The 27929-nt window shown below is 50.5% G+C and overlaps 2 pseudogenes across 1 annotated transcript; one reads left to right on the top strand and one right to left on the bottom strand.

Annotated features, from left to right (window-relative positions):
• Positions 1 to 1958: 1958 nt before the first annotated feature.
• Positions 1959 to 27177, top strand: LOC144094010 (protein argonaute-2-like; annotated as a pseudogene). Its single transcript, XR_013306373.1, has 5 exons — positions 1959 to 2026; positions 8639 to 8943; positions 23438 to 25471; positions 25937 to 26164; positions 26867 to 27177. The product of XR_013306373.1 is annotated as a protein argonaute-2-like (transcript).
• On the bottom strand, positions 2559 to 6306 carry LOC144094402 (uncharacterized; annotated as a pseudogene).
• Positions 27178 to 27929: the final 752 nt, after the last annotated feature.

Below are 27929 nucleotides of genomic sequence, written 5' to 3'. Positions count from 1 at the left end.
TCTTAATTTGTTTCCTTTCACTTGTGGGGAGTTATTTAACACATGCGCGTTCGATTGATCATTAGCTTCTAACCTAGCCTCGCCCTTGCCGCTGTCCACACATGCTCACGCCACTTAGACAGGTGTTTTCACTTCAGTCCCTGCCTATATAGTGGAAGCCTACTTGCACTGTGCTGTGTATTGCTTCTGTTAGTTTCATGGTAGCGTATTTAGTTTTGTACCTAAAAAATTTCTCACTTTCCGCGTCTCTTAGATTATTGTCCAATTACACGGAAGACGAGTCAGCGGCAATCTCATGCTTCTATTTCATGTACGCAGCACAACATGCGAGCTGCGGGTCCTGCAGCAGTTAGATTTGTGTGTGTGTGTGTTTTGTGTGTGCGTGTGTGTGTGTGTGTGTGTGTGTGTGTGTGTGTGCGTGTGTGCGTGTGCGTGTGCGTGTGCGTGTGTGTGTGTGTGTGTGTGTGTGTGTGTGTGTGTGTGTGTGTGTGTGTGTGTGTGTGTGTGTGTGTGTGTGTGTGTGTGTGTGTGTGTGTGTGTGTGTGTGCGTGCGTGCGTGCGTGCGTGCGTGCGTGCGTGCGTGCGTGCGTGCGTGCGTGCGTGCGTGCGTGCGTGCGTGCGCGGACCTGACTTGTCTAGGCCTGTCAAGACATACTGCGCTTTCTTAAGCGAAAGCCCCACTCGATGCAAAACTCAGGGTCTTTATTATTATTATGAGTGAAATAACCGTATGACGCCTACCATAGCAACAACGCTACTGTAAGCTACAAAGCGTGTACTATGTCTAAAAGGTTCACCGTGGTGGCATGCTCTTTGACCTTAGTCTCGCCCCCCCCCCCCCTCAACAAAAAAAAAAATTTGGCCCACCCACCCCGAACCTCGCCGCGGTGGCTCAGTGGTTAGCGCGCTCGGCTACTGATCCTGAGTTCTCGGGTTCGAACCCGACCGCGGCGGCTGCGTTTTTATGGAGGCGAATCGTTAAGGTGCCCGTGTGCTGTGCGATGTCAGTGCACGTTAAATATCTCCTGGAGGTCGAAATTATTCCGGAGCCCTCCACTACGGCACATCTCTCTTCCTTTCTTCTTTCACTCCCTCCTTTACCCCTTCCCTTACGGCGCGGTTCAAGTGTCTAACGATATATGAGAGAGATACTGCGCAATTTCCTTTCCCCAAAAACCAATTGTTATTATTATTCACCCTCGAAATTTGACCTTGAAATTCGAAATCGGTGTATGGTCATAATTGACGGCGGCGAACACGACGGCGACCTACAAATTTTGCACGGGCCACCATTAAAATTTGGGCCATCCACGCCCAAAATTTTACCTTGGCAGATTTGGACCAAAATCGTTGTCTAGTCATAACTGACCGCGCCGGACACGACGGCGACCTCCAAATTTGGCCCGCGCCACCCCTAAATTTTGACCCACCCAAGGCATGGTTACTTATGGCAGGAACTGTTCATACGTGTAACCTGCGAGGCTGTAGAACAGTGCTTCACAGCCATGTTCTCACAGAATCCCAAAGGGACAAACTTCCAAGTTAAACTCGCTTATTCCCCATGGTTATAAGCTTCTAAGCGCAGCCTAGGAAGTCTATTCCCTTGTCCACTGGCTGTGACGCCCATAAGCGAACATGCGAAGCTGCACGTGACCGCGCCGGCCACGACGTTTGGCAGGGATGTTAACCGCGGTCTGGGCGCTAACCGCTCCAATCCCGCTTCTTGACCAAATTAGAGCTCCGCAACGACGACGGCGAAGAAGCGCATACCACGAACCGGTGGCATGACCGCGCGCGCTCGCCCGGCCCCGCCTGTTTCCCTCGTCTGTGACGTCACAGCGCGGGTTCAACACTGGCTCTCTTCCCCATTGGCCCGGCCCAGGGGCCTCACCCATACGGGCCGGAGGCTAGGCGCGAGGCACGCTCCGCCCGGCTCGTTCCAGAAGGAGCCTGTTCATCGGCCGGGCGGGCGCTGTGTCCCCAATGCAGGCCGTCCGGCTGGCGCGGCCGCGGGGCTGCGGAAGAGGTGAGCTCTTTCCATGGGCCGCGAGCCGGCGGAACCTATCGCGGAGCGCATTCCATGGCTCAACGTGGCCTCCGTGATAGAGCCGGCGCGCCGTCGGAACCTATCACGGAGCGCTTTCCATGGCCCGCTGTGGCCTCCGTGATAGAGCGCGGCGTGCCTCCGTAGCCTATCACGGAAGCCATGGTTTGCCATCCGAATCGCTGCCTGTCGGGTCACCCCGTCTGACCAGATGGCTTAGGATGACGTAACGACTGTAGGCGGTCACCGCGCCGCCCTTTTGGTTTGGTACGGCGCGGCGAAATCGCGATGTCCCGCGCGCAATGCCGCTTTTAGCTTGAGTGGCGATTGGCTTTTGACCGAAGCTGATTTCGTCATCTGTTTTCGCGATGCTTGGCGATCTTCCGCGAGATTTATTCAGCGGAGATGAAAAGTGCAGGTGGCGATTTTTTTTCGCCATTGGATTGGATAGGATTGGAGAAAACTTTGTGCCTGCAGTTGCGCGCTCGCAAGCCCCGACGAGGGCCTACGTCGTCTACGAGGTTGCCGTTACTCGGCGCGGGTCTCCGCTCGCCGTTGCCGGCTCGCTGGGTCCCTGCCTTTCGAGCGCCCCAGGGACCTGCTGGACGGCCCATAGCTGTTGGTCTTGGTCGTTGCTCTTCGCGGCTGCCTCCAGCCGCGGCGGGATTGTTCTTGATCTTGCTTCCTTTCGATTTTTGATGCAGTCCCACAAGATGTGCGTTTGATCTGCCGTCTCCCTCCGGCAGACTCTACACGTATCGGTCGGGCAGGTCTCGGGGTACATGCAATGCATCAGTCCCGGGCTCGGTAGCGATCCGGTCTGGAGCTGTCTCAGTAGTACCGCCTCCGCTCGACTCAGCCTCGGGTGCGGGGGTGGGAGAGTCCTGCGAGCCAGGCGGTAGGCCTTCGTGATTTCTCTGTAGTCCGTCATGCGTTTCTTGGCTCCGAACCACGTAGGATGGTGTGTTGCCGGGGCGCGGTTGGCGCGTGTGCCGTCTCATTGTGGTTCTCACTGCGTTCCGACGCGTCGCCCGCGTGCGCCGGAAACCACTTGATTCTTACTCTTCTGTCTTGCAGTTTGGTCGCTCGTAGTACGCGCTCGGCCTCCCTGCAGACTTGGCCTTTGGCGAAGTTTCGCACCGCCTGTCTCGAGTCACTCAGCACTGTGTAGCAGTCTGCGTCGGCGATGGCCAGGGCGATGACCACCTCCTCCGCTTGTTCCGCTCCGGCGCTTCTCACGCTCGCTGCCGTCCTCGTGGCGCCGGTCGACGCCTCTATGACGACCGCTGCGAAAGCGTTCCGTTGGTATTCGGCCGCGTCTACGTACCGCGCGTGCTCCTCGTTGGCGTGCAGGTCGATGAGAACCTTGGCCCTCGCCGCTCTTCTTCCCTTGCTAAACTCGGGGTTCATGTTCTTGGGCGTGGGGTCGATTCTGGTCTGGCGTCGGACCTCTTCGGGGACGGGGAGCTTCATCTCCGCCTCGTTCGAGTGTCCTATTCCCAGGTCGTCCAGTATCTTCCTCCCGGCTTTGGTCGTGTACAGCAGCTCCAGTTGAGAGGTCCGTTGCGCTTCGGCTATTTCTTCGAGCGTGTTGTGCATCCCGAGTTGTAAGAGGCGGGTCGTGCTCGTGGACTCGAACAGGCCCAGCGCCGTCTTGTACGCTCTTCTGATGATTACATTGATTTTGTTGCGTTCGTGTTGCAGCCATCTGTGGTAGGCTGCAACGTACGCGACGTGTCTGATGATGATGTAGTGGACGAGCCTGATTAGGCTCTCTCTCTCATGCCAGCCTTCCGGGAAGTGACTATTTTGAGGAGTCGCATAGCGTTGGCCGCTTTTGCCGTGAGACGGGCAATGGTTTCGCTGTTTCTTCCATTCTTTTCGATGACCATGCCTAGGATCCTGATTTTGCTGACCTTGGGGATCACGTTGCCGGATTTGGTTACGATTCTGATTTTTGGTAGGTGGGAGTATGAGGAGCTCCGATTAGCTCGGCGAACATCTCAGTCCGGTGCCTTCCAGTTGATCTTCTATCGCGTCTACGGCGGCTTCCAGCGCGCCCTCGATGTGGGCGTCGCTGCCGCCTGTCACCCACAGTGTGATATCGTCCGCGTAGATGGTGTGCTTGACGTATTCGATGTCCGCGAGCTTCTCAGCCACTCCGATCATTACCAGGTTAAACAGCATCGGCGAAATGACCGATCCCTGCGGTGTGCCGGTGCTCCAGAGCTTCTCTTGCGTTTGCAAGTCGCGTGCTCGTAGCTCGGCGGTCCTGTCCGTGAGGAAGTCCTTGATGTGGTTGTAGGATCTTTCGCCCATGTTGAGCTTAGAGACTTGGGACAGAATCGCCGAGTGTTTCACATTATCGAAGGCGCTCTTTAGGTCGAGCCCCAGGATTGCCTTGTTGTCGCGGGCGCTGCCGCCATCGTCTATGATTTGGTAATTGAGCTGCAGCATCGCATCCTGCGTGCTTAGGTGCTGTCTGAAGCCGATCACCGTGGCCGGATACAGCCCTTCTCGTTCCAGGTAGTCTTGCCACCTGTTGAGCAGGACGTGCTCCAGCACCTTGCCCACGCAGGACGTGAGTGAGATGGGCCGGAGGTTGTCCGTGTCCGGTGGCTTCCCTGGCTTGGGTATCAGGATAGTCTTGGCTGTCTTCCACTGCTTTGGTAGCGCGGCCGCTCTCCAGCACTTGTTGAAGTATTTTGCGAGGTTCTCAATCGAGCCGTCGTCGAGGTTCTTGAGCGCCTTGTTCGTGACGAGGTTCGGGCCAGCTGCCGACCGGCTGTTGAGGTCGTGCAGGGCCGCGCGGGCCTCCTCGACGTCGATGTCACGATCGAGCTTCGCGTTGGGTAGGCCGCCGTACGGCGCGTGTTGTTCGGTGGGTGTAGTGGGCAGGTATTTGTCATTGATGCGCCTGGTGACTTCGTCGGCGCCGTGTACCGAGACCGCCCGATGTATGAGCTTGGCGAGTCTGTCCCTTTGGTGCGAGTTGGTCTTGGTTTCGTCGAGCAGGTGCCGCAGCAGGTTCCACGTCTTCCCGCTATGCATCTGCCCGTCTGCCGCGTTGCATATCTCGATCCACTGTTGCGTGCATAGCGCGCGGCAGTGCTCCTCTATCGCTCGGTTGACCTCCGCCACCTTCTTTCTGAGTCTGCGGTTGAGCCGTTGTTTCTTCCAGCGACTGAGTCTCGAATGCTTGGCTTCGATGAGATGCGCTAGCCGGCTGTCTACTTTATCAATCGCCGCGTCCGTTTCGATTTCTTTGGTCGCTTCGCGTACGCTCTTGGTTATTTCGGCCGTCCACGACTCTATGCCTTCGACCTCGTCGTCAGCATCTGTCTTCTGGCTTCTGGCGTCTCGGAAGGCATCCCAGTCTATCCATCTGTGTGTTTTGATGCTGGTGTCATTGTGTTCCGGTATGCTGATTTCCACGATGGTGTGGTCGCTGCCGAGGTCGGTTCCCGTGTTTCTCCAGGTGATCGCGCCCCGGACGTCATTCTTGACGAACGTGAGGTCCGGAGTGGTGTCCCGGGACACAGAGTTAACGATTCTCGTCGGATGCGTCGGGTCCGTGATGAGGGTGAAGTCGAGTTCCATGGCGTCTTGATACAGGTCGCGGCCCTTTGCTGTGTACTTGTTGTAGCCCCAGGCTGGGTTGATCGCGTTGAAGTCGCCGCAGATGATCAGCGTGTTGCGGCCTGCTGTGCTGCTGGCTCTGTTCAGTATTGTTTCGAATCTGTTTTCTCTGCGATGGGTTGCCATAGATGTTGAGCAGAAATATGCTTCCTTTTCTCTTCTTGCCCGGGATCATTTCGGTGAGTGTGTGCTAGAACTTGATATTGCTTTGCAGCTCGTGCTCAACGAACGTAGCCCCTTCCTGACCAGGGTGCACAGGCCTCTCCCGTCGGGCTGGCCCTTGTGCACTCTGTAGTCAGGGAGGGACGGTGCGTCGGTGAGTGTTTCTTGTAATAGGATCACGTCCGGCTTGCGCGCGGCATGTGCGATGTGCTGTTGGATGACTGCCTTCTTCCTTCCGAGGCCGCGACAGTTCCACTGCCACGCTGTTAAGCCTGCTGCTGTTGTTGCGTTGGCGGCCATGATTGCGTTGGTGTGTACGTGGTTCCCTGGTTGGGTGTATGTTGCGCGAAGAGGGGCGCAAACGTCGGGTGGCTCACAATCGGCTGTAGGGTCCTTTCAATGTAGGCGAATCTGTTCGTGTTCTCGGCTTGGTAGGTCTCCATTGTTTGTTTCATTGCTGTCACTGCTGCGATGTTCGCCGTGATTAATTTTTCGAGTTTGGTGAATCTCGCTTCGAATTTGGCCTCGGGGTTGTCGATTCGATCGTTTTCTGTTTGCTTGCGCGTGGCCTCGACGGCTCGCTTCTTCGGTGCCGGTTCCTCTACGGCTGTCTCCTGGGTGTTCATGGTTGTTTCGTCGGTCTTGCTTGTGCTTGGCGTGGGTCTCTGTAGAGGCTCGTTGTTGCATTGCAGCAACTTACGGATCTTGGCGATCTCTCTCGTGAGGCTGTTGATGGTCGTTCGCAACGCCGCGTTATCTTGTCTTAAGGTCTCGTTGGCTTCTCGCACCTTGTTTATATCGTTTCTCTTCGTGCCTTCGGTGATTTTCTGTGCGTTCCTTATATTGTTCCCTTTAGCTGCGTCGACCCAGCTGACTCGCTCACGTGATGGTGACCTTTTCCTACTGAGGCTTCTCTTGCAGCAGCTGCTGTCTCTGGCTTTTGGCGCGCGGTTCTCTGATGGAGTCCTTGACTTTCCCGCAGCTGGCGGCTTGTCGAGTGGCGGGAAATCGCTCTCCGACAGCAGCTGGCGTTCGGCCTGTCGGCGCTCCCATTGTCGCTTGCGCACTACGTAGGGGATCTTGTATTTCGCCTTGCACGTTCGGTCTCCGGTCGGGTGTTCGTCCCCGCACAGCTTACATTTTGGGGTACAGCGATGGTCTTCTTTGGGGTTGGCGAGTCCGCAGGACAGGCACGTCTTGATTGTGGGGGTCGGTCACACGTCCTTTCGGTGTCCCACTCGGCCGCACTGCTGGCAAACGTCGATCTGTTTTCTGTAGAGGCGGCACGGTATCAGGGTGACTCCGTATCGGACGAAGTTCGGTACCTTGGGTCCCTGGAACACCACGATCGCGGTGGTCGTGCTGCCGATCCTCTTTGCGACCACTGCTAGCGGGTTTCTCTCGTTGACGATGTTCCTATCTAGCTCGGCGGTGCTCGCGTCGATGGGGATGCCTCTGATCACGCCCTTTACGGTGTCGTGAGGAGCCGTATTTTTTTCGCCAGTATTTTTAGGTCTGCTTGCAGGAACGCGCTAGGCCTAACCCGTAGGTTAGTGCAACTGGCCTGTCGCGCGAGGCGTACGCGATTGCATCTTGCCTAGAGGCGCCCCCGCCGCGTTGGCTCAGTGGTTAGGGCGCTCGACTACTGATCCGGAGTTCCCGGGTTCGAACCCGACCGCGGAGGCTGCGTTTTTATGGAGGAAAAACGCTAAGGCGCCCGTGTGCTGTGCGATGTCAGTGCACGTTAAAGATCCCCAGGTGGTCGAAATTACTCCGGAGCCCTCCACTATACGGCACCTGTCTCTTCCTTTCTTCTTTCACTCCCTCCTTTACCCTTCCCTTACGGCGCGGTTCAGGTGTCCAACGATATATGAGACAGATACTGCGCCATTTCCTTTCCCCCAAAACCAATTATTATTATTAGAGGCGCGCGATCCTTGTGGCTGGTTGCGGTGAAGCGACGAGATTTGCCGTGAACTTTTTTCGTTTAAATTCGCGCCTTTGCCGCTGCTCCTGTGCCAGGCTGCTGCGGTTGGTGTAAAGGTAGTAACCAGTCTTGTTTTTCGGGCTCGAATATAGCCGAGGTAGTAGTCATTCCGACGCGTCGGATGGTGTTAACGTGTATTTTTTTTCCTCCGGCGCTTCTCCAATTCCTGAGGGGATAGGTTCACAATGGCCTTGTCGACTAGTCTTGTCTCCTTGCCGTACCACTACTCGGCATGTCGCCCGATGCTTCCGATTAGGCCCCTGCTACTTTCCTCTGAAAGGCATACTTGATTCGACAGGCTTACCTCATGTATTAGCTTAACCAGCTTCAACAACCTTCCCGGGCCTTTTCGCGATTTTTATACGATTTTGAGAAAAAAATTCAGCTGAAGCCCAAGTGCGCTATGACCGAATGCGAGATCTAACTTATTTCCGATGCGCCTCTTCAAGCCCACAGTGACGGGATTTGAAGGCGTACGCTCCTTTGTCAAGCCATGCAACAGCCCTATAGCAATCCGAGCACCAGGCCGGGCATAGCTTGTACCCATTTTGAGGAAACCGGTGGGTAACCGGCCGGGAGCGGGAGTCGTGCCCACCATGCCCGAATTCGAGGCGGGTACTCTACAGAAGGCGGGGTTGTCATGTCTTCAGCGACTTAACATATACATAGCCCATTCTCGCAGGTGCGCAATAGTGAAACGCCCATTAGTGCTCGGAGCTGTTTGGTCATGCCATGTTGGCAAAACTGGTCACGCATCGGTAAGCCTTGTCGATTTCGGTGATGCTAACTCTTTCCCTTTGGTCCAGGAGGAGCTGCGCGACGCTCGCAGGACGCCCCATCGTCTCTCTCTTTCGATGGCGCCGCCCAGAGTTTGTTCGCGCTTGCCGTGCAGCAGCGGGTGGTCACAGCGGCCCCGCCCCAGCTTCGCTCCAGCATGGACTGCGCCACCGCAGTCACCAGCGTCATCACCGGCGGCGGGGGCACCGATAACGTCAACGGGGCTCGCACTGTGGCGCCCACCGAAGGTTCGTCGTCGCCGACGGCCGCGCCCGTGAGGGCTCGCAACGGCGTCGACAACGCCAAGTCGCAGAATGACGAGCTCAAGATTCTGGTAAGTGGCGGCTGTTGCTGCTTCTGCGTGCCCCCACGGACGTGGCTGCAGCCGAGGGTGTGGGCTGTAAAGCCGTCGTAGCATGCCGGTAGTAAGTCGTACCGCTACCGCGCATGCGCAGTTCACCTTGAGGGCGCCAGGTGCCGCCACGCTCCCGTCAACAGCGCACCTGCCTGCCGCGTCGGCACCAATCAGCGCTTTCGCAGTGGCGAGGCACGTTGCGCTGCTCTCGATAGTTTGGTCTAGAGTCACTAAATAAAACTTTAAAGTACCGAGACTGTAGCACGGCGGTAAACAGGGGCGGCCATTTTGGTATTTATCATAGTTGTCAGATTGCCGCTTCTCCAACCTCGCCGCTAACCTTGGCCCGACCATCTCGTAAACAACGCTGCTAGCCACCCTGACGCTGCGGCGGAGGTCGTGCGGCTTGGTACCGCTCAGATCAAAGGGTGCAGCCGTTGCCATCAGTTTGTTTTCGTCGTGGAGAGGTGGGGAGACACCCCTTGCATTATGAACTTAAATATTCCACGTTATTGTTGGTTATTCTGGGCAAATGTTTCTTGACTCTGCACAATCGGCATTGCGCTGTTCGTATGCTTCATTATATATTACGATAGGCGACCGCCTCCTCAGTAGAGGCTGTTGCTATAACACTTCATGCGTTGCCTTTAAAACTTGCTTTTATTTTGTAGGAGCTAATGTGTCAACATCGCGGGAGTATTGCTAATGGCTCATTGTAGGCCGCGGTCGAGTAAAATGCTACTACGGGTATCATTGCGGTTCCTCCAAACTTTTACAGCAGAAATATACGAGCGCTCCGGCTGAGAAATTCACGGTGATTAAGGAAAGGGTAACTTCGCTGGCGGTAAAGTAACGCTCGGCGCACTGGCGACTGCTTCAAACAGTGGCTTGAAGCAGGTGTAACTTGCAGCTGGTGTAACTCGATGGTGAGCACGCTTCCAGAGTGCAGTAATCACGATAATTCCGTGAAACTTTGGGGGCTGATTACAGGGAATGGCATAATCTTGCGCTACACTAGCGCAGGCATTCGATTTTGAGCGTCGGTTTTCGTGCACGCTGCTGCTCGCCGGCTGATATTCGGGAAGCACACAACCGCTTCTGCTAGTCATAAGTTGAAAAAACCTTGCCACCTGACCGCAAATGCTTTCAAATTTGGGGGAAAATTGCTTATTGAAAACACGGAAAGGAACACAGCTCAGCAAGCGCTGGACCAGCCACATGCTTTGGATGTTATTTTTCGGGAGAAAGGGACAGCGAATTGTAAAGTGCATGCTTCACTGATAGTGGTTCTGGGCAGTATCCATACACGTATTTCATTCCACATTGATTAAAAGAACCGCAAGGAAATTATGGGAAACCCTAACATCTGCATGGTGGCTGGAGTACTTCTATTTCACTTAGGAATACTGGAACTAAAGTGCGGTATACTATTTCATAATAACAATGATGATGTGCTATTTAGTTTGAGTCTAGCTTGGATACTTTTTCTGGTTTGTAACGCAGTGGACATGACCAAAAACTCAAGACACTGTTCTCTGCAATTTCATTAAGCTGTTTTCATTTACTGAGACTCGACTCTGTAAAAAGTAGCCATTATCAGGAGCCAAAAGCACTTAATACGTGGAAAGAAGTGCTGCCAAGTCAACATCCCAACAGTACAATATTTTTATTCACGAGGTACCACCGTATGTAAAATACAAATTCATTCAGTGTTAAAAACAATGTGGACAGATGACAGCACGAACAGAGTGCAAGCCTTTTGAGAACACTGCAGCTGCTACACAACAAATGCTTCATATGCCTCGAGATAACAGGAACTAATATGGTGACAGATGAAACCGTGGTAAAAACAGTATGGACAAATGACAGCATGAACTCTAAGTGCAAGCCTTTATTGAACACTGCAGCTGCTACGCCACAAATGCTTCATATGCCTCGAAACAACAGGAGCTAAAATGGCAGCAGATGAAACCAAACTTCAGCATGGAGAGAAAAAATCAAATTTATATGTTTGCATGACAAAAGAAAAAAATGATTGCTATACGAACAGGCAACTGCCGCCTTTTTATTCCACTGCTGAACATAAGACTATAGCAAGGACATCATTGCGTTATGATTTCTGGGCGTGTACACGCACACAAAGTGACCAGGTGTTTGGGAGCATATCAGTACATACACTGCCAGGGTAACACACGGAAAAAATTTTGTGCGAGCACATATACACATAAAAAAGGCCCTGTTACATTTGAAAATATGTAAACACATGACTGAAGTCACATCATGCTGCTGATCTAGGAAAACAGGCCTTTCAAGAATATGACTGCAACGAAAAAGAGTGTCATTCAACTAAAAAGTAAAATCCGTAAAACCCATCAGCCACGACAGCCGCAAGTCATAATAAGACCAGGTCAACAGTCATCAGAAATTCTAGGTGGCGCTTAATAAATCCCCCAATTTCTTCACAAAATATTCAGACCAACATAAACCCGAAGAAAGACTATTCCACTCCGTGATACTTCCAGAAAAAAACTGCACTTAAACCCATTGGCTCATGCAAAAAATGGGGCTAACAAGTGCTCACGTACATGTGTTTTTCTAGTACAGGCCAATTCGATACCAATCAGAAATATCTGCTTTCAAACTGTTAGAGATATAACTGTGAAGCAGTACGACACAGCAAACTTTTCTTCTTAATGCTAGAGGCTGCAAATTACTTTTTTCAATTCATGCACTTGGAGAATCTGTCCATTATTTTTTGCTGTGTGCACTCCACTTGTGCGATGTCCTGTTTATTATGCGCATCCCACACTGCTGCCGCACATTAAGGCGGAAGCCTTTAATGGCTAATTGTCAAGGTCATCTGCTGTTAGCAGAAAATGTCAACTTTCCGGCCTCCTGATTGATCTCCTCTGTGTCTTGACGTCACTGCTTGAGGTGGCCTCCCGATTGGGCACTGTGTGGCCTCACGTCACTGTGGCGAGGCTCGCGATCAGCATCGCAAGACTTTCCATACAGTTCGCGAGGGAGGCGACGTGTTCGGCCTCTTCAAGCCACTCCGTCAGGCTCTCTCGCATGGTACCTTCAAAGGGGCGAATTGCTGTTGCCGTGTCTCCAGACGAATGCATTTGAAGTGGATGTGTGTTCCGTAGCGGATCTTGGGCGAGTTGGCTTTGCATTTCTGCAATCACACCGAGGATACCCGTTGAAGAACATGGACGTGTCCCCCTGTCTTCGCATCTACATTGGTGGAGTCGTAGCTTACGTGTACAGTTAGGGCCGTAATCACCGCCTGTTGCCTTGCCGGACTCTTCAAGCAGTAGTCGTGGGACATGTAATGCTCCATCGGCTTGTTGATCTCGTCCGTGATCGTTGCTCACTTTCAATGCCTGCAGTAACGTGTGCAGCTGCACCGTGATGTCCTTTACTTTGTTCCCGAGGTCATCAACGGGGCTTCATTCCACGTCCCAGGATGGCTGTGCCATGTTTAAAGATGTGAGGCCGACAAAATGAAGCCTAGAACATTCTTTATGTGCCGATGCTACGTGTACTTCTTCATTCCTCTCTTCTACATGTGCGCTGCTCCAGGGCACTAGCTCACGCTCAAATTCTGATGGAGGCAAGAAACATAAGCACCCAAGTGGACAAAATTTCGGCATATGTTAAACGTCTCAAGATGCTACGTGTACTTCTTCATCGCTCTCTTCTGCATGTGTGCTGCTCCAGGGCACCAGCTCACGCTCACATTCTGATGGAGGCAAGAAATATAAGCACCCACGTGGACGGAATTTCGGCATGTTAAACGTCTCAAGGTGGCCTAAATTAATCCCAGGTCATTCATTGTGGAATGCCTTTTGTTTGCTCTCACTTCTGTGCACTGCAGTCAACTAACATTCGACCACCTCGGGATCTTTAACATGCACTGACATCGCACTGCACATGAGGCGAGGCGCTCGTGTGCCGTGTGATGTCAGTGCAGGTTAAAGATCCCCAGGTGGTCGAAATTATTCCGGAGCCCTCCACTACGGCACCTCCTTCTTCCTTTCTTCTTTCACTCCCTCCCTTATCCCTTCTTTTACGGTGCTGTCCAGGTGTCCAAGGATATACGAGACAGATACTGCGCCATTTTCCTTTCCACAAAAACCAATTATTATTAATCTGAGACAAAGCCGCTCTCACCCCGACACTTTTCGATCCACATTTCGCATTTGCGGTCTTTGCCTTGCTGCTGAGCTTCCGTAGTGCAATTCGTAGCCGCAGCATAGGGAAAGCTTGGGTTAGGTGCCTTTGTAGATCATGGCAATGTGGAAAGCTGTAAGCGAGTTTGCACGTGTCCAAGGTAGCATTCGTAAGCGAGGAGAGGGAAACAGTTAAGGCCTCACGCTCGTGGCCACGGAAGACCTTATCGACATGCTGCAGCAGGCTCACAACGTGATGTGAAGGACGAGTGAAGGGGCTTGGTTGCGACTGCGACCGATGCGACCTCAGCTTTAAAAGCTGTTCGTTTTGCCCTACAGGCTCTGCTTCAAGACTCTCCTTGCATGTGTTTGATAGCTACACTTCTTGGTCACGCTATGGGTGATGTACCCAGACATATAGACCAGCGACTCCATTTGCACCTCATCAAGGGCGGGAGCATCATCATCAAGAAGGCTGTCGTTCAAGAGCTCATCTCCTGCTGCCTTCACACCGTTCTTGAAAGCTGTTTTTTTTATTTAAACAAACTCAATAAGGTCTACTGAGTCATCGATGTCATAGTTGCCCTTGGTGCTTGGTTTAAAGAGCTGGCTCAACATTATGAGCCTCAGCATCAGTTTAAACTCTAGTGGCCTCGGCACTGGGTGTCTCGAGCGAATGGAGAAGAGGTTCTCCAGGGCATCCTGTGTCAGCATGCACAACAACACAAACTTGAAATTGTGCACACTTAGAAGCTGGTGTTGAATGTCGAGTGCACTAGACGTTGTGACGAGCCCACCAGCTTGGGAAGGCTTGAACATTTCCTTCGCATTGCCAGATTTTATGGAAACGTTTGCGAAAATCTCCATCAATTCATTGAGAAAAGCCACTGCCTCATCATGCACATCCTGCTTGAAAAGGGTCATTGAAGTACCGGTATACTGTGATGTCATTAGTGTAAACCACCGGAACACACGTTCTACAAAGCAAGCTGTGGTAGAGCCTAAAATTGCAGGAGCCGAAAACTCACTGGGGTGCGCATAGCAGCACCAACACTGGTTCAGAACTGCAACCGCAGGCGCCACATTCATTTTGGCAAAATGGTCAGGGTCCAGGTGTGCAAGCTTCAGGTGAGGGGCCAACTTAAGGTCTCGGTCTGCGTCAATTACAGAAAGTTCCCTGATGTGCTTCACAGACACCTGTGATAAGCACAGAACAGATTTGAAAATGGTTTAAACCTTACCGTATTTTAAAATACCCCATCTCAAGCAATGTCACAATATTCCTGTTACACTGCACAGTCAAATGTGATTTTGAACAAAACTGAAGTTTGAAGTAAAATGCAATTTAATGTGGAATTCAATCATGCCCACTCAGTCCATCATTACAGAATTAGGTTCCTCAATACAGAGTGCCTGCCTGATTACCCTGACCGCATGAGCATAGAATGTATGGAATCTGCGCTTGCACTCACCTCGTCAGTTGGAAGCTCATACTTGGTCACAATGGCAGTGGGCAGATTGAATGACTGGCCCCTCACAAGGCGACCTCTTATGTTTTTTAGAACACATGGCGCATCAGCCAAGAAGTACAGCTGTCGACCACTGTTGGCCGCACACAGTGCCTGCACGACACCACGGGCTTGACTGAGCGAGTCGCAGAGATCCCACATCCCTTCCACAGTGCCTTGTTGCTGGGCCCCATGTCAGAAATCACAGCATCCACGTGACACCCAGACACTTCACACTTTTCAATCACGGAAAACACGAAATCTTTCAAAAATTGCCATCGATGGAGTCTTCAGCAACAGAATGAAAACAAAAAATGTCAAATGGGTTGATGTTGATTTACTAACGAAAAATGTACTAAGGTGAGGTTTATGGTGGTTTAGATTGTACACAAGGCTGAAGTCACGTTTTCAGTTGGCAATGGAAAGAGCAGTGGGCAGAGAAACTGATGACTGAGAGGCAATACAAAAAGTGTTAAAAACAAAGCAGCATAAAAAAAGAACAGCCGCACTACAAATATCCGGCATGGCACAGTTCACGGAAGAAAGAAATTCACAGGAAAAACAATATTCAGCGACCACGGCTCCTAACGTGCTGCTTTTCGTGAGCATAATGAATGTACAGCAATCTATTGCGTTCTGAAAGTCCTAGAATGCTTCGGCAGCTACTGTGTAACACAAATCCTAGTTCAATGATAAGAGAAATTTTTTCATGCATAATGAGGAGTATGAAATTTTCTTTACTTTTCGAAAAACCATCCCTCACAGCCTGAGTAGATTTGGGACATTAAACCCAATAAACCAACCAAACTTCTAGAAAACTGTGTACTTCTCAGGCAGTTTCGGGGTTTCCCTTTCAGTAAACCTCTTAGTTCAAAAAAGCCCATTGGTACCACGCTGAATTACATTGCCTTCCACTGTGCACATACAGGAATATTAAAAAACTGGTTGGCAATTACACTTTTTCTAGTGATAATTTCAAGCTCAGCTGTTGAGATATTCCTCTTTGCAGTGATATCATCTCTTACTGCGACAATTATGTCTTGAAATCAACCTGAAGGCAAAACGAAAACACAATGCAAATTAGAACAGGCTGCCGAGTAACCTGTTTTGAAATGCCCTGCGGAGAGAAATTCCTGCACCTCGACACCTTCCCGTGAGGGTGACTGAATATATGGCGCTCACCTGCTAGCATACAACTGACGCTTCCTCTGTGGAGTGCTGTGCCGCTTTCACACTCTTCGTCATCATACCAGTGAACCCCTCCCACTGCAGTGCACACTTTCCTCATTACAGCTTTCTTCAAGCCATCAGCCCTGGAATAGGAAGAGCTGGAAGTAGAGTACGAGAGACCTTTCTAGCCACTCCCGACAGACCTTTCCTCATGCAGCGTTGTTTCCTAGTTTGGTACCCTCATCCTCCACTTTCTCCGCATGCTTCTGTTGTACCTTCCTCCGCTTTCTTGCTCGCACAGTCTTCACAAAAACTTTCATTCGTCCCCTGCTGCACTCTGAGTTCGCTCTCTTTCATCTTCCCATGTAACAACAGATTGCTCGCTCGGTTGCAGCGACGCCAAATGCATGAACGCATAGGCTTATAAGGGCCGAAATATTATTGGATGTACCTGTCAGGTGGTAGGCAACAACTTGCTTCCAGCGAGACGACAGTCTAGTAAGCATGATGACCAGGCCGTGTGTCGCATAGGTCACCTCGTCCTCAGGCACTGGATTGGAGAGTGGAGTCGTCGCAAGGCCAATTGGTTTCCTGACAGTGGAGTGAAAGTCGAGTCCAGCAGTGAGCTATATACTGAAAAATGTATACAGGTCAGCAACGGGTCAGCAAATAGGATTATGGCACATTTGGTTTGGCGTTATAGGATGAACGTCCCAAAGCAGCTCAGTGTATGAGGGACGCCGTAGTGGAGGGCTTCGGATAATTTCGACCACCTGGGGTTCTTAACGGGCACTAACAATGCACAGTACACGGAATTTTCACATTTTTCCTCCATCGAAGTGCTACCGTAGTGGGCGGGTTCGAACCCACCACTTGCATGCACTGTGTGATGTAAGTGCACGTTAATTAACCACGGGTAATGGTAGTTGTACAGAGCCCTCCACTAAGGAGTCACTCAAAACCTGAATCGCTTTGGAAGCTTCATCCTCTAATGTTAAACGAAATGTGCCATAATCCTATTTGTCTCCTATTCAAACCTGTACACATTTTTCAATAAATATCTCATCAACCAAGATTGCGCAATCCTTCTCCTTTGGTCTCATTGTGTCGAGCTTGGCCTTGAGTGAAGGCAGCAGTTCCTCAAGGATTCCTTAAAAGTAAAGGGAAGCATGTAGTGCTTACACTGCTGCCTAATAAGTCCGTAGTGACAACATGAGCCAGTGAAGTTTGCATACACGCCTGGTTCAAACTTTACTTCCTCGATACACCTCTGCAGGAAGCGTTTTGATGGCAAAGGAATAACGTCCCCCTGTTACCGCATGCCAAGCGAATTTGCAGGGCTTTCTGGACAGTTCTGTTAGTCCACCTGTTACCACGTGGATCACAGTTAGCAACATTCTGGACTTAGTCGGGGGCAAGGTGCGCAAGCTTGTTGCCCTAAAAAACAAAAATAAGTGAAAAAATCACGCTATGCACTTAGTTTTATTCTTATCACTGAGAATAAACTGGTGAACGGTATATGTGCATTAGCGATGCAAGACCATCTTAATCCAAGAAGAAAGAATACATCTAGTGATGTACTCAAAAATGTAAGTACAGCATTATTTTTAATTCTCCTTGGTAATGATTATCAGACATATTAAACATGTCATTAAGTCAGTTCTGCCTAAATTTTCAAAGAATTAGTACAAGAAATGAAAATTGAATGAGAAAAATACACACATAATACCTGAACACAAACATTTATATTTAGGCTTCATGCCATCAAATGTTTATGCATCTGAAAACGTAAGCGCAGAGATGGCGTTTTACTACTTGTATACATCACTTTTCCTCTTGTTCACGACAATAAGCTTTAATGCCTTCAGGCTCATACCCTCAGTGATGTGATCGCTGTGCCAATCGCACCAAAAGCCAGTTCCTACTACATCCAGCTATTTTAAATGATCTGTGCCTAACTAGCATGTAACTGTACTTTTTTACGATTTATAGAAGCAAAGCTAACCGGCCAAGCTCTGATTGATTTAGTGTAGACATTGCTTCATATGCGTGCATTCATTAAAAAACATGTCTGAAAAGCTTGCGCAAGAAACAGAACAGAAAAATTAAAATATGAAGAACAGACTAGAGTCACTAAATAAAAATAAAAATAAGTTTTTTATTTAGTGGCAACATGAGCCACTAAATAAAAATATTTTTTTATTTAGTGGCTCATATATAGTGGCTCAAATAATTTTTTATTTAGTGACTCTAGGACAGACGACACGAGCGTATCTACCATCTCCCCACTCGTTTGTCCAGTACGTGTTGTCTCAGAAAAATGCAGCCAAGCCTCTCGTGTTATGAAGATAGTCCTCCTAAAGTGGGGACACTAACTCTGAGAGCGTGTTCCCGCACGCCAATTGTATGATCTCTTTTGATGCGGTTGGGCTCGAACTCTGTACATTGATAACGAGCGCTAACAAATTGTTATTTAAGCATAACATGCACATTTTTGTCAATGGATTTTCCTCTGCTTCAGGAATGGTGTTTTGAGTTTGTATCGGTTATACTAATACAGTCACTAAATAAAGACATTTTATTTAGGGACTCTAGGTTATGCTGCTTCGCTGAAGCCCAATTTACCCCTCCAAAGCGTGTGTCCCGATGGTGCAAATGTCTATTTTTCTGCTCCAGATTATACTCTCTGGCCGCTACCAAATCTCATTTTCTTGCTCCAAAAGGAGTCGAGGAAATTGCATCACTGTGCAATGTATTTACAGCCCTCCTTAGTTCTCTACAAGCACGCTAATACAGCCAGTGCCTCACGCCGGCCAAGATCCAAATCGAGCTTAAAATCATATGCTCACCAACATCTTTCAGCTGTGTTTCCAGCTTCCTGATATGCTTCTGTAGCAAATCCGTTTGGCGCTTCAAGTGTTTAACGGTGTCCTCATTGATGCACTTATGACGACTACACGCCGCTTCCTGGAATTTGAGCAGGGTTTCAAGGCAGTTTAATGGACGTAGATGTCAAATACTGCATAAACCCGTTTCCTATCGGCAATAAACGCTGTTCTTCACTGACGGCCGGCCAGCTTACACACACCTGAAATGCAAACATCATGTGGTGAAATAAGTCAATTCTTCCTATACAATCAAGAAGTCACACTTATAGAATGACAGGTTCGAACACAAATACAGCGCAATTATTTTGTTGTGCGGGCTTCTGGAAAGCTCAAACGCTTTCAGATTTTTTATATTAAATATCTTTAACACAACTCCCGGCCAAATTCTGTCGACGACTGTGTACTTCACGTTCGCTGCACAAAAAAGATACAGAGAAAAGCGCACGACACAATGCGTTACGTACCTTATTCTGTTACTCCTTGTCTTTTTATTTCATGCTATGAGCTTGAAATATAGATTACCAACTCACCCACACACACCTATTACTCTCTGAACTATATCCACTTTCAAACACAGATATGCTTACCTGTCTCATTAGGCTGAGCTTCGATCTCTGGTGTAAAAGGCTGCACTTCACAGCCGGGCACATTGCCGGGAAATGTTGTAGAGGCAGCAAGCACCTCGGTGGTAACCAATGTGTCTGAAGTGCCAAGAAGATCAGAAACCTTACACATCATCGAAGTCATGCATGATACGGTATATAGCAGTGTATCAGTTAAATGCCATACCATGCGCTTGGTTACTGTCTGGCCTCCTGGAAACCTTTAGCTTAGCCTGTTTTTGCCGGTTGCCTCATGCTGGGATTGTTGGAACAGCATTCCACTTGAGGAGCTTTCTGCCGTCAGACCTGCCTGTTTCAAACTGGCTCTCCAAAGTGGGCCTAACTAACAATAGCAAGGAATCAGCAAACAAGGAAAATTTTAGTGAATCCAAAACATTGTTTGAATGCTTAAATTTGCTTCAACGCCTCCCTGTAATGTTTGCTACAAGATTTTTGAAATTCGTGCAGAGGTACAGCTATTCACCAGCATCATATTAGAGCTTCTGAGTTTATCCCGCAGGGAAAGAAATCGCCAATGGTATAACTTAAGTTACTGAAAATTAAGGTACAAGAGCTATCGCAGTGCGCTGTTTTTGAACTATATTCGGTAAGGCATTTTAAAACACGCTAGCGCCTAAACGCTCAGTTACATCGTATAGCCTGTGAGAATGCTTTTAAACTTTTTTAGTGGATTCGTTACTCAGTGTGCAAAGAATGCATTCAGTTTACTCGCTATTGGTGTCAAGCTTCATGTCATATTCAAAGATGCAAAACCTTGTAGCAACACGGATTCGCCAAATGGAACGCGGAGATTTACGCAACGTGAACAGGACAATCACTGTAAACGAACAGGCACCAAAAGAATAGGAGGAAGGGGTGAGACCGGCCATCGCAGGGAAAAGCAGGCACCTGAGCAACGAGGTGCCCGCCGAAAATGTTATTTAAAAAAACCTAAGAAGTGACAACAATTCTATGGCACTTCGGCGAACGCTAAATTGCCGTCATGAAATCCGTCAAGCAATTTTAATCCCATTAACAAGGGGGCAGAGGTCAACAATGTATGCACCAGTGTTAATCAGAGTTCTTTGCGAGTTTAGACGTCCGCACAACGGCATGGAAACGCGGAGACACTTAAACAGCGTGCGGTAATTAAATTTTAACCAAAGCGATTATTTGAATCACAAATGCACTACAAACGGCCTCACCTCACAAATCCTGGAGTACGGAGTGGGCTCGAAATCATCGCGGCTCGCGAGTTGCAGCCAATCGCGTAGTCGAGCACCGTCCTTTTTCCCCAACGGAAAGCGCATGAAGCGTTTTCCGTCATTCTGCGAGTTGAAACAGCCAACAACGCAGCAAAACGGCATCCTCGTATGCTCTTGTGCAGCTGAAATGCTGCGACGCGCGGGATCTCTGGTCAATGCGTCGGCCAATGACAGCACTCGCAGCGTCGCAGCACTAGGACTAGCACAGTTGGCCGACTGAAAACGCATAAGCCACAAAATGGCAGCCTCCATGAACCGTCGCAGTGTAAACAAATATCATGTGATGCAAACTCACCAATGATCGTACCAATGATCGGTACTGTAAATTTTTATTTAGTGACTCTAGTTTGGTCCTTGATAGTTGCCAGAAGCCATGACTTGGTTATTGGCGTTTTTAGTGACCGTGCATGCACCGTACCGTACCGAGGTGGTCTCAGGTTCCATATATGGCGCCCAAGGCGCGTCTAAAAACAAATTCAAGTGCAGGCGTTGCGCTGCGCAGCAAGCTAAAGTGAAACTTCGCTAGGAGCAACCGCTGCTTTGTCATATGAGGGCCTCTTTTCCATGATGTCTTCCATTATGCATTTTGTGACTAGACTGCAGAAATGTCACGTGACGCGAACTCCACTAACGTCCTTGAGCGGACAAAGGTTGCGCGCAATCTCCTATCTCCTGCTTCGCTGCTGCTCTTCCCTTGTCGACTGTGGCTCCCCCTACGTGATGCTGAACCTGAGCAGTCTCTGGAATAAACGTGCTACGTACGACATCGGCGCTTGCATGCGCCGCTAGCGTTTTTTGTCACCGCGGGGGAAGAGGAAAGGAGAAGGCGCGTGAAAAGCACGGGACGGCGTCCGACCAATGAGAGGGCCTGATGTCGAAAGTATGGGCAGTATAGGAGGTGAGCGGCATCTTCAGAAATTAATGGTGGAAATTATTCCGGAGACCTCCGCTGTGGTACCACTTTCTTCCATTCTTCTTTCACTCCCACCTTCCTTTGTTCTTTCACGGCGCGGTTCTGGTGTCCACCGACATATGTGATTCAGCAAGATGGTTCATCGTAGCGTAAAGATGGGTAGCGCAAAAGCGACATTCACATGATCATAATGAAGACGGGGCAACGCAGTCCCGTCTTCTATCATGTGGATGTCCCTTTTACGCAACCCATCTTTACGCGACATACGAGAGACGTCTATTGCACCATTTCCGTTCCAAAAAAAATCAATTTTCAATTTTTTTTCTTCGAAGGTTGGCTTTACTTTCGGTTCATTGAGGGGATTCAGATTTCACATTCAGATTGATTAGAGACGCGTGTCTGCGTTGCTTGCTCAGGTACTCTGGACGTGGCCTATGCAGCTACTTGACGCACGTCACTTGATGGCGTCAATGAAGCACGGATTTTTGGTTATGTAAAAGCATTACGGGCTCGCTTAATGTGCTCGCCGAAATTTTCATTCTGTGTGCGAGCTTTCGAATGATGGGTAACATTTCTGACACAAGAAAATCCTCTTTGTGAATGTGGCGTGCTTATGTTTTCATGCAGGAAACTCGAAATTTGACCACAAACGCGTCCCTTTCCACACCTGCTTGCTCCTTGCAGAAAATGCAGTAGTAGACCTGTCACGAGTAGTTAAATTAATAAAAGAAGGAAGTGTCACCAGGTAATGGATTTTTTTAACGAACTAGTTGTCCGCCAGTGCCACAGTGAGATCTGGCCAACCCTGTGCATGACAGCCTCAGCTGCTTATGCGCCATAAAACCCAACACACACACGTACGCACACACAATTAGTAAAAATGAATCACCACGTAAAATTCGCCTACGCTCAGTGCCTACAGAATTTATTCTTCCATGCAGTTTCAGTTTCGCTTTCAGCAGTCGAAATACTGTTGTGATGTCACAAATGAGCACCAGGTATTATGAAGCATACACAAACTATTATATAGCTCTTCGTTCATTTGCTGCCTTCCTGACTTCTGCAACAGTTAAGTTTAAGAGTTTCAATTAACTAAAACGACAAAACAGAGTTCATATTGCAGTTTTTGTTTACATTGCTAAATATATGGTGTCTTCACTCTCTCAAAGAATGCTTGGTGCTTTCGCTGGCCTGTGTTACACCGCTGCGACGGACGCTGCAAACTTCAGGTTGCCCTACAGCTGTCACTTCGCCCTAAAGGAGTTTGTGAAATTTGAATTTTTCACGTTTTTCTCGAAAATCGCGGTATTTTACAAGCAAAAGAAAAAAAGAGTACTGCGGTTGAATAAGAGCTCACAGGAGTAGATTCCGTGCTAGTAGTCCACAGGCGAAAAAGTGAGCCTCACCAAAACAAAATCACGAGTTCTCATCCGCCGCAAAGAGACGTGACAGTCTGGCCAATGGATTCCACTTTCATTTCTCTCCTTACTTTGCCGAGATCATTTTGACTTCAGGATATCAACAGCGTGACGCGCAACTCCGTATACCTTGACTTATATCGATTAACCGATGAATGGAGGAGTTTACATTTAGACAGCTAACGCAGAGGCCATGGCGTAGTTCACGCGCGGAATGTTTGCGTAATTCAACTGCCTACCCGACAATTCTGGACAAAAGATCTGCAAACCTCCCGTCGGCAGGCTTGCATTTTTTATTAACGTTTTTGCTACCGTAAAAAGCGTCCCCCTTTCTTTTTCTATGGCAGTCTTAACTGCTTGATCCAAGTAGTAAAAAAATATCATTCGGACTATGACCATTAACTGCAGTATTTTCATAACAATACCTGGCAATTTTTCAATATTCAAAATTTTTGTCCAAGAATGCTGAACATTATAGTTGTGCGCTGTGGGAATTTAAACCTTAGCCGCGTACTGCCCCGATGTGGTCTGCAGGAAATCGAGCGTACCCTGCCGTCCCATTTCTCGCGCCGGCCCTCGCAAGGCAAACTGGGTCGGCCCATCCAGTTGACCGCCAAGCACTTCAGCGTTGACATTCCTTCCGGAAACGTTTTCCACTACGACGTGGAGATCTGCTCCGAGACGCGCAAGGAGGCCAACGTGCCTGAGAAGCGCAAGTACCGCTGCATCAGCACCAAGATCAACCGCCTAGTCATCGAGCAGCTCGTCAAGAAGTATCGGGTCAACCTGAACGGCTGCATGCCCGCCTTCGACGGCCGTAAGAATCTGTACACGCGCAGTGAGCTCAAGTTCCGCGCGCGCACCTTCACGGTCGACTTCGAGGAAGACAAGCGGATTCAGAAGTTCATCGTCAAGATAGAGTACGCGGCCACCGTGAATCTGGACGCGCTGCACGCAGTCTTCGACAACTGAGTCAGCCAGGTTCCACAGGAGGTCCTCCAAGCCGTGGACATCGTGCTGCGGCACGGACCGTCGATCAAACTCATACCCGTCGGGCGGTCTTTCTTCAAGCCACCGCCCCCGAACGACAACACCCTCGGAGGTGGCCGCGAAGTCTGGTTCGGCTACTACACGAGCGTGCGGCCCGCTCAGTGGAAGCCAATGCTCAACGTCTACATGTCGGCCACCGCCTTCTACGAGCCTCTGCCGGTGACCAGCTTCATGTGCAAGCTGTTCAGCGAGGGCCGGCGCGAGATGTCGGCTGGAGACTTCAGAGATCTGCGGGACTTCCAGAACGTTCGTCTCAACAAGGAGCTCAAGGGTTTGCGCGTCAAGGTCACCCACCTTCCCTACTCGCGCAAGTACAAGGTAGTTCGCGTCACCAAGGAACCAGCCAAGAAGCTCTTCTTCAACGTGGAAGACGGCTCCAGTTGCTCGGTGGCCGACTACTTCCAGACCCGCTACGGCCGCCTCTCGTACCCGAACCTGCCCTGCATCCAGACCGGCAGCGAGACCCACCCGGTCTACCTCCCCCTGGAGGTTTGCGAGATCGTCGCAGGGCAGCACTGCAAGAAGAAACTGGACGAGAACCAGACATCCGAGATGATCAAGCGCACGGCCCAGCCCCCGGCAAAGCGTTTCAACGAGATCCGCCAGTCGGTGCGGGACCTGGTCAGCAGCAGCGACCAGTGTCTGCGCGAGTTCGGCATCAAGATCAACACCGAGCCGACTCAGCTTAAGGGCCGGGTGCTCGACCCGCCGTCGCTGGTCTTCGAGAACAACTCCGTCGGCAAGCCCTGCGACGGCACCTGGGAACTGCGCGGCCGTCACTTCTACAAGCCGGCCACGCTGGCCCGCTGGACGCTGCTCAACCTGAGCCGGTTCGCGCAACGAGACAGCCTCGAAAACTTCGTCAAGATGCTCATTCGCGTCGGCCAGGAACTCGGCATGCGCATCGAGCAGCCGCTGGACGTGACCACGACTGACGCGAACCGCAAGCCCATGCGGAACATCTTGCTCGAGGAGCAGCGCAAGACAGAAAACCTCGAGATGGTCGTCATCGTGCTCGCCAAAAACACGAACTACGCCGAGATCAAGCAGGTAGCCGAGACCGAGATCGGGCTGCGCACCCAGTGCGTGATGGACAACAACGTGATCAAGAAGTGCAACGCCGCGCTCATCACCAACATTTGCCAGAAGATCAACGCCAAGCTGGGTGGCACCAACAACAGCCTGCTGGCCCAGTGGAAGCCGGACATCTTCCAGAAGCCGGTGATCATCATCGGCGCGGACGTGACTCACCCGGCGCCCGGGGACAAGCTCCGGCCGTCCATCGCGGCGTGCGTTGGTAGCTTGGACGCCATCCCGTACAAGTTCCATGCATCCATTCGCGTCCAGATGGAGGACTCCGCCGCCACTTCGCGCCTGGAAATCATCAAGGACCTCAAGGACATGATGAAAGACATGCTGAAAGCCTTTTACCGTGCTACCAAGCACAAGCCGGAGCGCATCATCTTCTACCGGGACGGAGTGAGCGAAGGGCAGTTCATGGAGGTTCGCAACCACGAGGTAAGTTTCAAATGCAATACGTTATATTCCCACATCTTTTTGTCGGTTGTTTATAACTGGAAGAGGCCGCAGCATATTGTCTCCCAGATTCAACAGCGAACATAATCGACTGCGGTAACTGGCGGGTCTTAATGAAATGCAACACACCACAGCGCTGGACACCACATCGCTGGTGTTCATCGCACCTGTCTTGCACTCAGTTGCATTTTTAGCTGTCATGAATTACCTGCTAGCCCAATCAGACACGCTTCCAAATTAATGTGGACTCTACCAGTTTTCCAAATACGACACCAATTTACTCACAGCGCCAAAATTTTTTCCCAACTTGGTGCGGAGACGACGTTTCGTAGCAGTTCTACACGCCTTGGTGTTGTCCTGTCCACCCTTTGTGTCAAGCTCAAGGAACACTATTTTAACAATTTAGCCGGCGAATTCAGGACAAGTGGGCCCTGATATTGTTTCCAGGTGAGCGCCATCCGACTGGCGTGTCAGGAGCTTTCCCCGAACGAGACATACGAGCCGGCGCTGACCTTCATCGTGGTCCAGAAGCGTCACCACACGCGTTTCATGCCCGCCAGTGACCGGGACGGGGTTGGAAAGTGCCGCAACGTGCCGCCCGACACCATCGTAGACTCCGTGGTCACACACCCGCTCGACTTCGACTTTTACCTCTGCAGCCACTTCGGCATTCAGGTGCGCAGTAATGGAATGCCGTCTGGGGCACAGCCTCAGTAGTCCATACTAATAGTAGTAGATAGTCACAGAAACTCCCCAATGATGCAGAAACGAACAGAACGTGCTCAAAACTTGTCAGTGCAACATTATGGATGCAGTGACAGGGAGTTCAGGCGCTTGTTACACACCATACAGGACAGGATAACTGTTACTCTGGGCCCAGATAGCAACTGCGCACGCGCCAACTTTGATGTTCATTGCGTAACAGCCAGTAAAGGGTTCCCGCAAAGTGTAATGTGTTCCAAAAAGGGGACCACAAGAAAAATAAGAAATTTTGGAGGTACTCAATTCATCTTCATCATCAGTAGCATAATCAGCCTGACAATGCCACTGGACATAAAGGCCTCTACTATGTCTCTCCAATTAACCCTGTTCTTTGCCAGCTCCGGCCGCCATATCCCCGCCAACTTCTTAATCTAATCCGCCCATTTAGCTTCCTGCCGCCCCTTGCTACGCCTCCCTTTTCTTGGATTCCACTGCGTTGCCCTTAACGACCGCCGGTTGGCTTCTCTTTGCATTACATACCCTGCCCAAACCAATTTATTCCTCTTGATTACTAAGTTAGTGGCAGGGATGTGACGCGAGGTCTGTCGTCTACAACTAGGACATTATTGCTGCGGTCCCGCGGGTGTCACCGTCCCCGTGGCGTCTGTGGTGCAGGGCACGAGCAAGCCGTCGCACTACTACGTCGTGTGGGACGACTCCAGCTTTACGGCGGACGAGCTGGAAAAGCTGAGCTACTACCTTTGCCATACGTACGCCCGCTGCGCACGTAGCGTGAGCATCCCGGCGCCCGTCTACTACGCGCACCTGGCCGCGTACCGGGCCAAGAACCTCGTGGCGAGCATGGACGTGTCTTGCTCGAGCATGCAGCGCCTCGTCCGAGAGCAGCGCCGACTCGGTCTCCAAGAGAGTACGTGGAGGCCGTCAAGGTGCTCGACTCCCTCCAGGCTGCGATGTACTTCGTCTGAGGAGGACCGCTGCCGGGTGAGCGATGCACAAGAGTTCACTGAGCTGTCGTGACGTCACCGCGCCATACCTAAGCATGTCGTGGTGAATGTGTTGAACGTATCAAAGCGGCTCATGGGTTATGAGAGGTGTTGTTGTGGACGGCTCCGCATTAGTCTTGGAACACCCGATGGTTCCTTAGCGTGCACTGCCTTTGCATGGCTCAAGGGGGTCTTCCCATAGCCACTGTGCCATCACGGCGGGTCAGTAATATGAGCAATGCAGGCTATGTGCATAAGAACCAACGCCTCGACGCGAGGACTCATTAGCAAAAGGTTGCGCTATACAGTGCCGTTAATTAAGGAACTAGACTCTCGATGGCAAACAAAACATGGAAACGCCGGACCTAAGGCATGGACAGGCTTGTTGCCCACAGTTAATGCTGTCAAATCTCGTACATAAGATAATTATGGTATGTTTCGTCGATACTTCAAACAAATGTGACGCCTCTTTGGAGATGCGTAGCAATCCCTACGGCGGCCATATTGAAACAGTCTATGCTCTTATGCTGCGGCAGCAATTACTTTAGCTTCGCCCTTCTCCAAAACGACGGGCACTTGGCCGGTTTCTGCTTAGTTTTAGTGCACCAAACGACGAAGCAAAACAAAGCACGTGGAGCAGGGCAATAGTGCAGATAGTGTGAACTGAGCGCCGTAGAGATTGTAACGCCTCGCCAGCTGACACTGAACATCCTAGGCACATCATGTGCTGTTGC

This window comes from Amblyomma americanum, chromosome 6 (assembly GCF_052857255.1).
Source record: "Amblyomma americanum isolate KBUSLIRL-KWMA chromosome 6, ASM5285725v1, whole genome shotgun sequence".
NCBI classification, from domain to species: domain Eukaryota; kingdom Metazoa; phylum Arthropoda; class Arachnida; order Ixodida; family Ixodidae; genus Amblyomma; species Amblyomma americanum.
This window is presented reverse-complemented; position numbering and strand designations above follow the sequence as displayed.